This window comes from Hemitrygon akajei, chromosome 14 (genome assembly GCF_048418815.1).
Source record: "Hemitrygon akajei chromosome 14, sHemAka1.3, whole genome shotgun sequence".
Classification (NCBI taxonomy): domain Eukaryota; kingdom Metazoa; phylum Chordata; class Chondrichthyes; order Myliobatiformes; family Dasyatidae; genus Hemitrygon; species Hemitrygon akajei.
In genome coordinates, this window is record NC_133137.1 from 30806928 (window position 1) to 30815871 (window position 8944).

The 8944-nt window shown below is 41.8% G+C and overlaps 1 protein-coding gene across 5 annotated transcripts in view; it reads right to left on the reverse strand.

The window, feature by feature from the left end:
* The window catches only part of LOC140738447 (protein-tyrosine sulfotransferase 2-like), a 104811-nt gene extending 101845 nt beyond the window's left edge, over nt 1-2966 (reverse strand). For all 5 annotated transcript variants that reach the window (XR_012101377.1, XR_012101376.1, XM_073065738.1 and 2 more), the window contains exon 1: nt 2747-2966. The gene's annotated coding sequence lies outside the window, so the exon portion shown is untranslated. The remainder of the gene's footprint in view (nt 1-2746) is intronic.
* Between the last annotated feature and the right edge of the window lie 5978 nt (nt 2967-8944).

Below are 8944 nucleotides of genomic sequence, written 5' to 3' on the forward strand. Positions count from 1 at the left end.
ATGCTGAGAGAATGAGACTGACTTTTGGGCACTGTTGGATTTCTACAAAACTGACTACAAAATTGCTTTGTTACTATGGTGAGAGAGGTGGAGTTATTTGATGGACAATGAATGTTTACATTTTTTTCAGCGGCTTGTTTGAATATACAAGGACACAGAGACACAGACAGTCAGAGTTGAGAAGGTTTCGGTCAATGAAAGACACCAGCGAGTGGGGTCGCTGGCTTAAACTTTCAATAGCCCAAAGGGATGAGTTGAGATTGATCCAGAGGATTGATAAATGACTCTCACAAGTGCTGCAACTAGAAGTTTGCAGAGAGGAAGGTTTGAAACAGAAGAAACCTAGTGACAAAGAGATCACTGTTTGGACTCTCTCCAAGTAGCCCATAAGGGTGAGTCTGATTCCATTCAAATACGAAAGTGTGATTATCACAGTTAATCCACAAGAGTGGGTTCTCTGGTGAGGGGGAAACCTTTGTGAATACCACTTGTGTGTTTACCCTAGTCTGGGTGTGGTTTTTCAATGAAGAAGACACCCCTGTGGCAAATCACCGTTGGAGTTACTTCGTATGTCGTGGAACTGAATCAGTGGCTGTCACAGTGCGTGTAAGAGTGACCCTGTGGGAACTACCGGTGTGTTTAACCCTGGCCTGGGTTGGTAGTTCTACCACTTGAAGACGGTACCCTTAGTGGAGTCCCATTTGGCTAAATTGAAGGATTCGGAGGACAACAAGAAGATCAATGACATCTGTTTATCTGGATTACAAATATCTCTCTCATACCAACAATAACAATTCTGTGGATTGAACTGAACTTTCTTACATACCATCTTACCATCTAAGGCTGTAACTCTTGCCACCTGAGCTTGAATGTGTTTGGAAACTTTATTTATACCTCTATATATGTATAACACTGCTAACTCTTGGTTTTAAGCAACTATGTAATATAGTAACTAATAAAATAATGATTGTTAACAGCAACACCAGACTCCAGATGCATTCTATTGCTGCTGATACTTTTACAGGGTTGTGTGTAGGTAACAAGCTCTTAATACCTTTTGTCATGCTTTGGGTTAAGACTCCAGTTAACATTACTACTATGTCCATTATTCAGCCCAGTGTCTTTGCCATTTCTCCAAAAGATGTCAACTGATGCTTTAGTAATTGAAGCCACATCAGATAGGTAACATTAAGGCACATCTGCAAAGTCTCAAGCTATCTTGTAGACAAACATTCTTACTTTTTCAATTAGGAACTGACATTTAACAATTTACATGGAAAGGTTTAAATAAAAACTAGAAGACTCAAAAGAATTAACAATCTGTCTACATGACCATATAAAGAAACCATCACCCTTAATACAACTACTCATTACAACTCACCCATTTGCATTGTGCAACAATCAAAAATAGAAACTTTTTAAGATAATTGAAAAACACTCAGTATTTGAAAGAGTCACGACAAGATTGATTAATACAGGTGATCTATCGCACTCATTTTGCATCATTTCAATGGCCTCTACGGGCACTATCACGATGAACAGTTACATATAATGACTCATATGCTTAGGTGGCCATTGGTGAGAATGTGGTCTTCACTAGTTCCCTAGAAATATTTTGTGATCTATGGCCAAAACAAATGACGCAAGGAATTAGAGATTATTGCGTTAAAATACGGACATATACTTCCTCTTGCAAGATTACAGTTTACATAGACTAATGAAAGCTGTGTCATCCTCAATGGTTAGTTTCCCGGGTTCCCTTTAAACTGCTCAGGACCCTGTTATACCACTGAGCAATGTCAAAAAAATGATGAATTGAATTTGTGCATTTAAGTCGGCAACAAAATATCCGATTAGAGTTTGTTTTATTGTATGCAATACTGTACAGTACTTGAAAAGAATCCAACAACTGTAATTAAGTACATGTAACTAGATGCCCATCCACGGAATCTAAAGCTAATGGATAACGAAGGCACAAAAGACGCCTTGCAACAGGACACACCGGTACTTTTCAAAGTCTCCGTAAAAGGGGCAGCCAATATGCAAACAGTAAGGAGCATTACGATGGCGAAAATAATCCACATTAGTAACACTGACCAAAGAATAAATTATTCTCATGGCATGGGGCAAAACTTAACATGCTTTCAATGCAGCGTCACTTTGCAGCCGTGCACACTGTCCCCATGCACCAGAAAGATGGACATTTGTCTCCAGCACCAGTCTATTTTTTCCCCACATGCCTACAACTTTATCGGCGGTTCATCCAAGTATCACGTTACAAGGAGCCGGTGAAATCTTCTCTTCGGGCGAGCGTGAATCGGGTCGGTCGCGGAGGGGTGACAACAATATCGTCCTCGGTTTCCTGCGAAGCTGCTAGCTGCACGCAGATGAAGCCCACAAACCACTTCCCCACCACCCATCCGTCTCAAATGAGGACAAGTTCACAATATCTTATTTTCTCTAAACACCACCCATCCACACTCCACAAACACACCGTCCCCCCAAACAAAAAATATCCTCTCAGTGAGTCGGGGCTCAGCTCGGCCATACTCGGTGAGAGGACCAACTAACTCGGCGTCATTGACAATTTCCCGAGCGCAGCTGCCGTGGGCGAGAGAAACATCAGTCTGCATTTTTATCTATTCTCTTAAATCAACAGAACGGGTCCGAAGAGCGCTCGTTCGCTCTCACACGGCTATTTTTTTACTCCGGAAAGATGTATTTCCCGGCAAAGCCAGGACTTTACCTGATGAAACCAGGAGGGCTGCCGTCTGCGCCGCTACGCCGGGGTCTGCCGGGGCTCGAGCCGCTGCTCGCCGCGCGGACTGGCGCTGCCGGGGGCTCGCGCTCGATGTTATTTGCATGAAACGATTGCGTGATTCCGCCAAGGCGATTCACAGGCGCTCTTCCTCTCCTCAACTTGGCACGGGGTTTTTTTAACACTGGAACCGGTTCGGTCTTACGGCGCACGCGCAGCTGCTCCGCTGTCATTGGCCAACGGGCTCAGCCGATGTCCAGGCAGTGGCTCCTCTAACGGATGGTGGTGGACGGGGCCGTCACCCTCTCTTCCTCTGCTGCTGCTGATCCCCGTGCTTTTTCTGGCTCGAGGACAGGCTGTTTCCATCCTTTTTGCATTTTAATGCAGAAGTGACGTCTTTAGTTCCACAACAGAGCCATGCTGAGAAGGTGGTCCTTGTATGTATCTACCGCTTGTTTATCCGCTCAGAGGCAAACGCCAAAACAGTCACTGAGGCAAACAAGAGAATGTAACTTACACTCAATATCACCAAGTGCTATTCTCACTGAACTGCACTGCCCTCTGCCATAAAACTTAGTAAGTCCCTGGAAATATGACCTATTTCCCATATCTTGGAGCCACTTCTGAAGGAATGAGATCCTACACTGCTTTAGATGGGACAGCACAAAGCTGAATTTGAAAGTTAACGTCTCATTCGTGGCGCAAAACTCACGATCTACCCAGAATGGGTGGAGATATGTCTCCACAAAAGGTGCTCTTCCCTCCACTAGCCTGCAGGTCATCCTTGGATTGCACCTGTTTAGCGACCCCCCCCCCCCCCCAAATCAGGTGGTGGATGGTCAAATGAGCAGCTGATATGCATCACAAGTCCTGTTGCTGGGGCTGTTCAACACCAGGCAGACAATCTCAGAAGAGTATTGATAATGGCTTGGGTCACCTGTCTTGTAAGGACACTACCCGGAAGAAGGCAATAGCAAACCACTTCTGCAGAAAAATTTGCCCAGAACAATCATGGTCACGGAATGGCCATGGTCAGTTCGTCAGATGACACAGCGCATAATGAACAAATGAACCGAGGCTCACAATTCTAAACTCTGTCGTTGGAAGAGATTACCAGGCATACAGAGAAAAAGATTCAAAGGTGTGCTCAAAGCATTCTTGAGGCCCCTCAGAATCCTTGGCTCAGGAATGCTTAAAGTGCAGTAGAAACATTCAGGATGTTTTTGAGAATCTTGAAGCATTTGGAATACACAGAAGCTTTGCCATAAGCAGCGGTCCACCCACCTCTAATTGTAACTAACACCTGCCTGTTTGTTGAAATGTCCACAGTTCCCATATTGATTTCATTAGCCACTATACTGGAGTAGAAATCAGATATCCTTGATTCCGAGGGACTGCCGAGAAAAAAAGAGACAAACCACAGTCATTAAAACTCAGGTTAAGTCTACTGAAAACTAGATTCGGGTACACTTTTTCCTCTATTCAAAAATATATTTGAGAAGTCCATCACTGGTTAGGCCTCTGATTTCTTGTAGATTCGACAATTGCCTACAATGGAGATTCTTCTTAAATTAGGTTATAAAGTAGGCTTGAAACATGTTCATTCCTTTTCAGGGATTCACAACCTTTTTTATGCCATGGATCAGTATCATTCAGCAAGGAGTCTTATGTTCCCCAGGTTGGGAACCCCTGTATCTCCAGTGCTAAATCGTACAAGGAGAAATAAGTAGTTTTCAAAAATTCAAAGTTTTTGAATTGGTGCTTTTTGGCTAAAAAAAATTGTTAGAAATACTGCTACCTCATGCCTAATATTGAAGTTGGAGGTGTAGTGCACAACAGCCTAAAATTTTGGCCAAGTAGTTACCTGCTTTTAATGCTATCAACTCCCTGGTAAAGCAGAAATTAATAGGCATTTCCATATTCCTAAAAGGCAAAGATTACATTTAGACACCCTAATGGTAAATTCCTTCACCAGGCTAAATAATTTCCCTCCATCCTGTCAAATACTTGAAAGATTTTCAGACCAAACTTGGTTAGGCCATGATGCCTGTACAGTATATGCTAATTCCAATTGATGACTTGATCTGTATAAGTAATATGCAAGACAAGCTTTTCACTGCATCCCAGTACATGTGACAACAATATTCAAATTCCAATTTGTCTGTGCCTTTCCTATCCAAATATCTGTCCAAATGTGGCTTAAGCATTGTAATTGTACCTGCTGCTAAAACAGGGGCTCCCAACCTGAGATCTGCAGATTTCTTGGTTAATGGGAGGGGTCCATGGCATAAAAAAGGTTGGGAACCTCTGTGCTAGCATCTCCTCCCAATTTATCTGCTCTCACCTTACAACTGTGACTCCTTGTTCCAGACTCCCGTGCTCAACTAAATCCTGTATATACACCTCATGATTTTATAAACCTCTGTAAGATATCTGCTCCTATATTGTAGCGTGAATAAACTCAGCCTATCCAACCTCTCCTCATAACTACTGCCCTCCATTCCAGGCAACATCCTGGTAAATCTCTTCTGCGTTCTTTCTATTGCTACCACATCCTTCCTCAAGTGTGGCAAATATAGAGTAACTGCACAGAGTGTTCCAAATATGGTTTAACCAAACTTTTGTACTGTTGCAACATGATATTCCAAATGTTTTACTCAATAAGCTGGTCTAGGAAGGGAAGCATAGCACATTCTTTCTTCAGTATTCTACCTACCAGTGTTGTCACTTTCATCAAGCTAGGGACTTGCACCACAAAGTCAATGTGCCTAAGGTCCCTGCCTTTTGCTTTACATGTCCTACCATAAGTTGACTTTCCAAAACACACATCTATATGTTTGGATTAAATTCCACCTGCCTCTGCTCTGTCCAACTTTCCAGCTGACCTATGTAGTGTATCCTTCAACAATCTTCTTCACTGCCTATAATTCTACCATTTGTTTGTTGTTTGCTAACTTACAATTCAGACCACATATCAGAATCGGGTTTAATATCACTGGCATATTTCATGAAATTTGTTGCCTTCGCTGCAATGCAATTTTTAAAAAGATTAATTACAATAAATATATATAAATATTAAATAAGCAATGCAATACAAGAGGGAATCATAGTGAGATAGTGTTCATAGATTCATTGTCCATTCAGAAATTTGATGGCAGAGGGGAAGAAGCTGTTCCTGAAACGCTGAGTGTGTGTTTTCAGGCTCCTGTACCTCTTCCTTGATGGCAACAATGAGAAGAAGGCATGCCCTGAGTGATGGAATCCTTAATGATGGACGCCACCTTTTTGAGGCATCGTCCTGGATGCTGGAGCCCATGACAGAGCTGGCTGAGTTTACACCTTCCTGCCGCTCTTTCTGATCCTCTAAGTGGCCTCTCCATACCAGACAATACCACCAGTTAGAATGCTCTCCACAATACACCTATAGAAATTTGAGAGCATCTTTGGTGACATACCAAGACTCCTCAAACTCCAAATGAAATATCACTACTGTTGTGCCTTCTTTGAATTGCATCAAACTTGTGGGCCCAGTATAGATATTCAGAGATGTTGGCACCAAAGCATTGAAAATGTTCACCTATTCCATTGTTGATCCCTCGATGAGGATTGATGTGTGTTACCTTGAATTCCCCTTCCTGAAGATCACAATCAATTCCTTGGTCTTACTGACATTGAGATATAAGGTTTTTGTTGCGGCTTCACTCAACCAGCTGATCTATCTCGCTCCTGTATGCCCCGTCATCACCATCTGAAATTCTACTGACAATAGTTGTGTTGTTGGGAAATTTATAAGATGGCATTTGAATTGTGCCTAGCCACACAGTCGTGGGTGTAGTGAGAGTAGAGGAGTGGGCTAAGCATACATCAAGGTGCACCAGTGTTAATTGTCAGCAAGGAGGAAATGTTATTTCCGATCGACACATACTATGGTGTCTTGGCGAGGAAGTCAAGGATCCATTTCCAGAGGGAGATACAGAGGCCCAAGTTTTGGAGCTTGTTGATTAGAACTGAGGGCATGATTATGTTGAACGTTGAGCTGCAATTGATAAACAGCAACCTGATGTAAGTATTCCTATTGCACAGGTGATCATCTACCATTACCTTCCCTTCATCAATCCACTTTTACATCCTGTTTATCAACATGCCTCAGATTGCTTGTGCCTTAACCCTCTGGACCAGCCGACCAAGCAGCACCATGTCAAAAATATTACTCTGTTGTGTGCCAACAGCAAGCAAGAATAATCAAATCAGGTGTCTTTGATTCCCAGGCATTAAATTTCAAAGCATCAGCTCAAAACTTGATGATACCCACTAAATATCACTTGGTTCCTTGGTTCTCCATGATGAATATCTTTGAAGAAAACAGAAAGCTGGAATGGCAAAAATGTATTCCAGATGAGGAGACTTCAAAATCCAAGACCTGTTATTTTCAAGTTTCTGTACCTTCAAAAACTCTTTAATACAGGAAGCCTCCAAATGCCTTCCTTTGTAAATGATACATTAAAACATAGGATATTCTGGAGATACTGGAAATCTTAAGCAACACAGACAAAATACTGGAGGAACTCCGAAGGTCAGACAGAGTCTTTACGATAGGAATTTAGGGTCAAGACCCTTCACTGGAGCTGGAAAGGAAGGGGTCATAAGCCAGAACAGGGTGAGAGGAGGGGAAGGAGTGCAAGCTGGCAGGTGATAGGTGAGACCAAGTGAGGGGAAAAGTGGGTGGAGGAGAAGGGGGATGAAGTAAGAAACTGGGAGGGATAGGTGTAAGAGGTAAAGGACCGAAGAAGGAATATAATAGGAGAGGATGGTGAAGAAAAGGAAGGAGGCGAACCATAGGGAGGTCATGGGCAGGTGAGAAGGGGTGAGAGAAAACCCAGAATGGGGAATAGAAGAGAGAAAGAGGGAGGGGAGAAATTACTAGATGTTAGAAAAATTGATGTTCATTCATCAGGTTGGAGGCTTCCAGAGATAATGAGGTGTTGCTCCTCAAACTGAAATTGGCCTCATTGTGGCAGTACAGGAGATCTTGGACAGACATGCAAAAATGGAAATGGGAAGTCAAATCAAAATGGCTAGTCACCTGGAGATTCTAGCTTTTACGGCCGACAGAATGAAGTTTAAAATAAATTTCTCTCTGTGCTTTGATACATTTTGTATCATCATATTTAGTCATACTATTAAAAGCAAAATAAATCATTTTAATACTTGGAAATAATTACTCACCAGAAGCAGAAGGATAATAGGCTGGATGACACTATTTTTTGGAGATGAGGTTTTTCTTATATGGACTCTTCTGACATAATATTGATTCTGAGATTACAAATCCATTTACATTAGCAATAGTTCAAGATTACATTTTGATTATGGGACGGCTTCAGTATCTACTGGAAATACAGATGTAATAGAAAATTGCAGCAAAACTCTCATTTATTTTCCTTTTTAGCAGCAGTGGTCATTTCAACACTGATTAGTCTGCAGTTTTAATTAGGTTCTTAAGTCACAAATTAAGATCTTTTTGTCCTAAACTTGCACACTCAGTTCCTAGTGTGCACCAAGATCAACTGTCCAAGACCAAAAGATTCTCGGTAGTATTATTACAGACCAGTGTGGCAGGGGTTTCAAAGACACAAGCTAGCAAACTCAAAGCAACACACATAGAATACTGGAGGAACTCAGTAGGTCAGACAGCATTTATGGAAAACTGTAAAGACTCGACATTTTGGGCTGAGATCTTAATTTGTGACTTAAGAATCTAATTTTAGCAAAGTCTGTGCTCTTGCAAACTTCATTCTGTCTGCTGTAAAAGACAGTGATTACCTATTTCACTTTGTCTTCCCATTCCTACATGATTTCAGGTCCTGAGGAAGGGTTTCTAATTCTCCCTGGATGTGTCCAAGTATAACAAAATTAGGTTTTCTGTAAAATAAATTGTGGAAAAAAAAGCTTTCCTCACTGAGGCCACCCTCCGTTTTCACACTGCCTTAAACCATGCATAACTGCTTGACCCCAACCCAGCAGGAGCCAACTACATCTGTTGGGTTCAGTCAGTACATATGGATTTGGATTTGAATGAAGTAGGCTAAACTAACCTAACCAGATTAGGATTATTTACTTAGTAATAATTATTTCTGTTCTTCTTCAACATCTTTTTTGATGCTTTTCTGTAAATGACTGTTGGCTTAT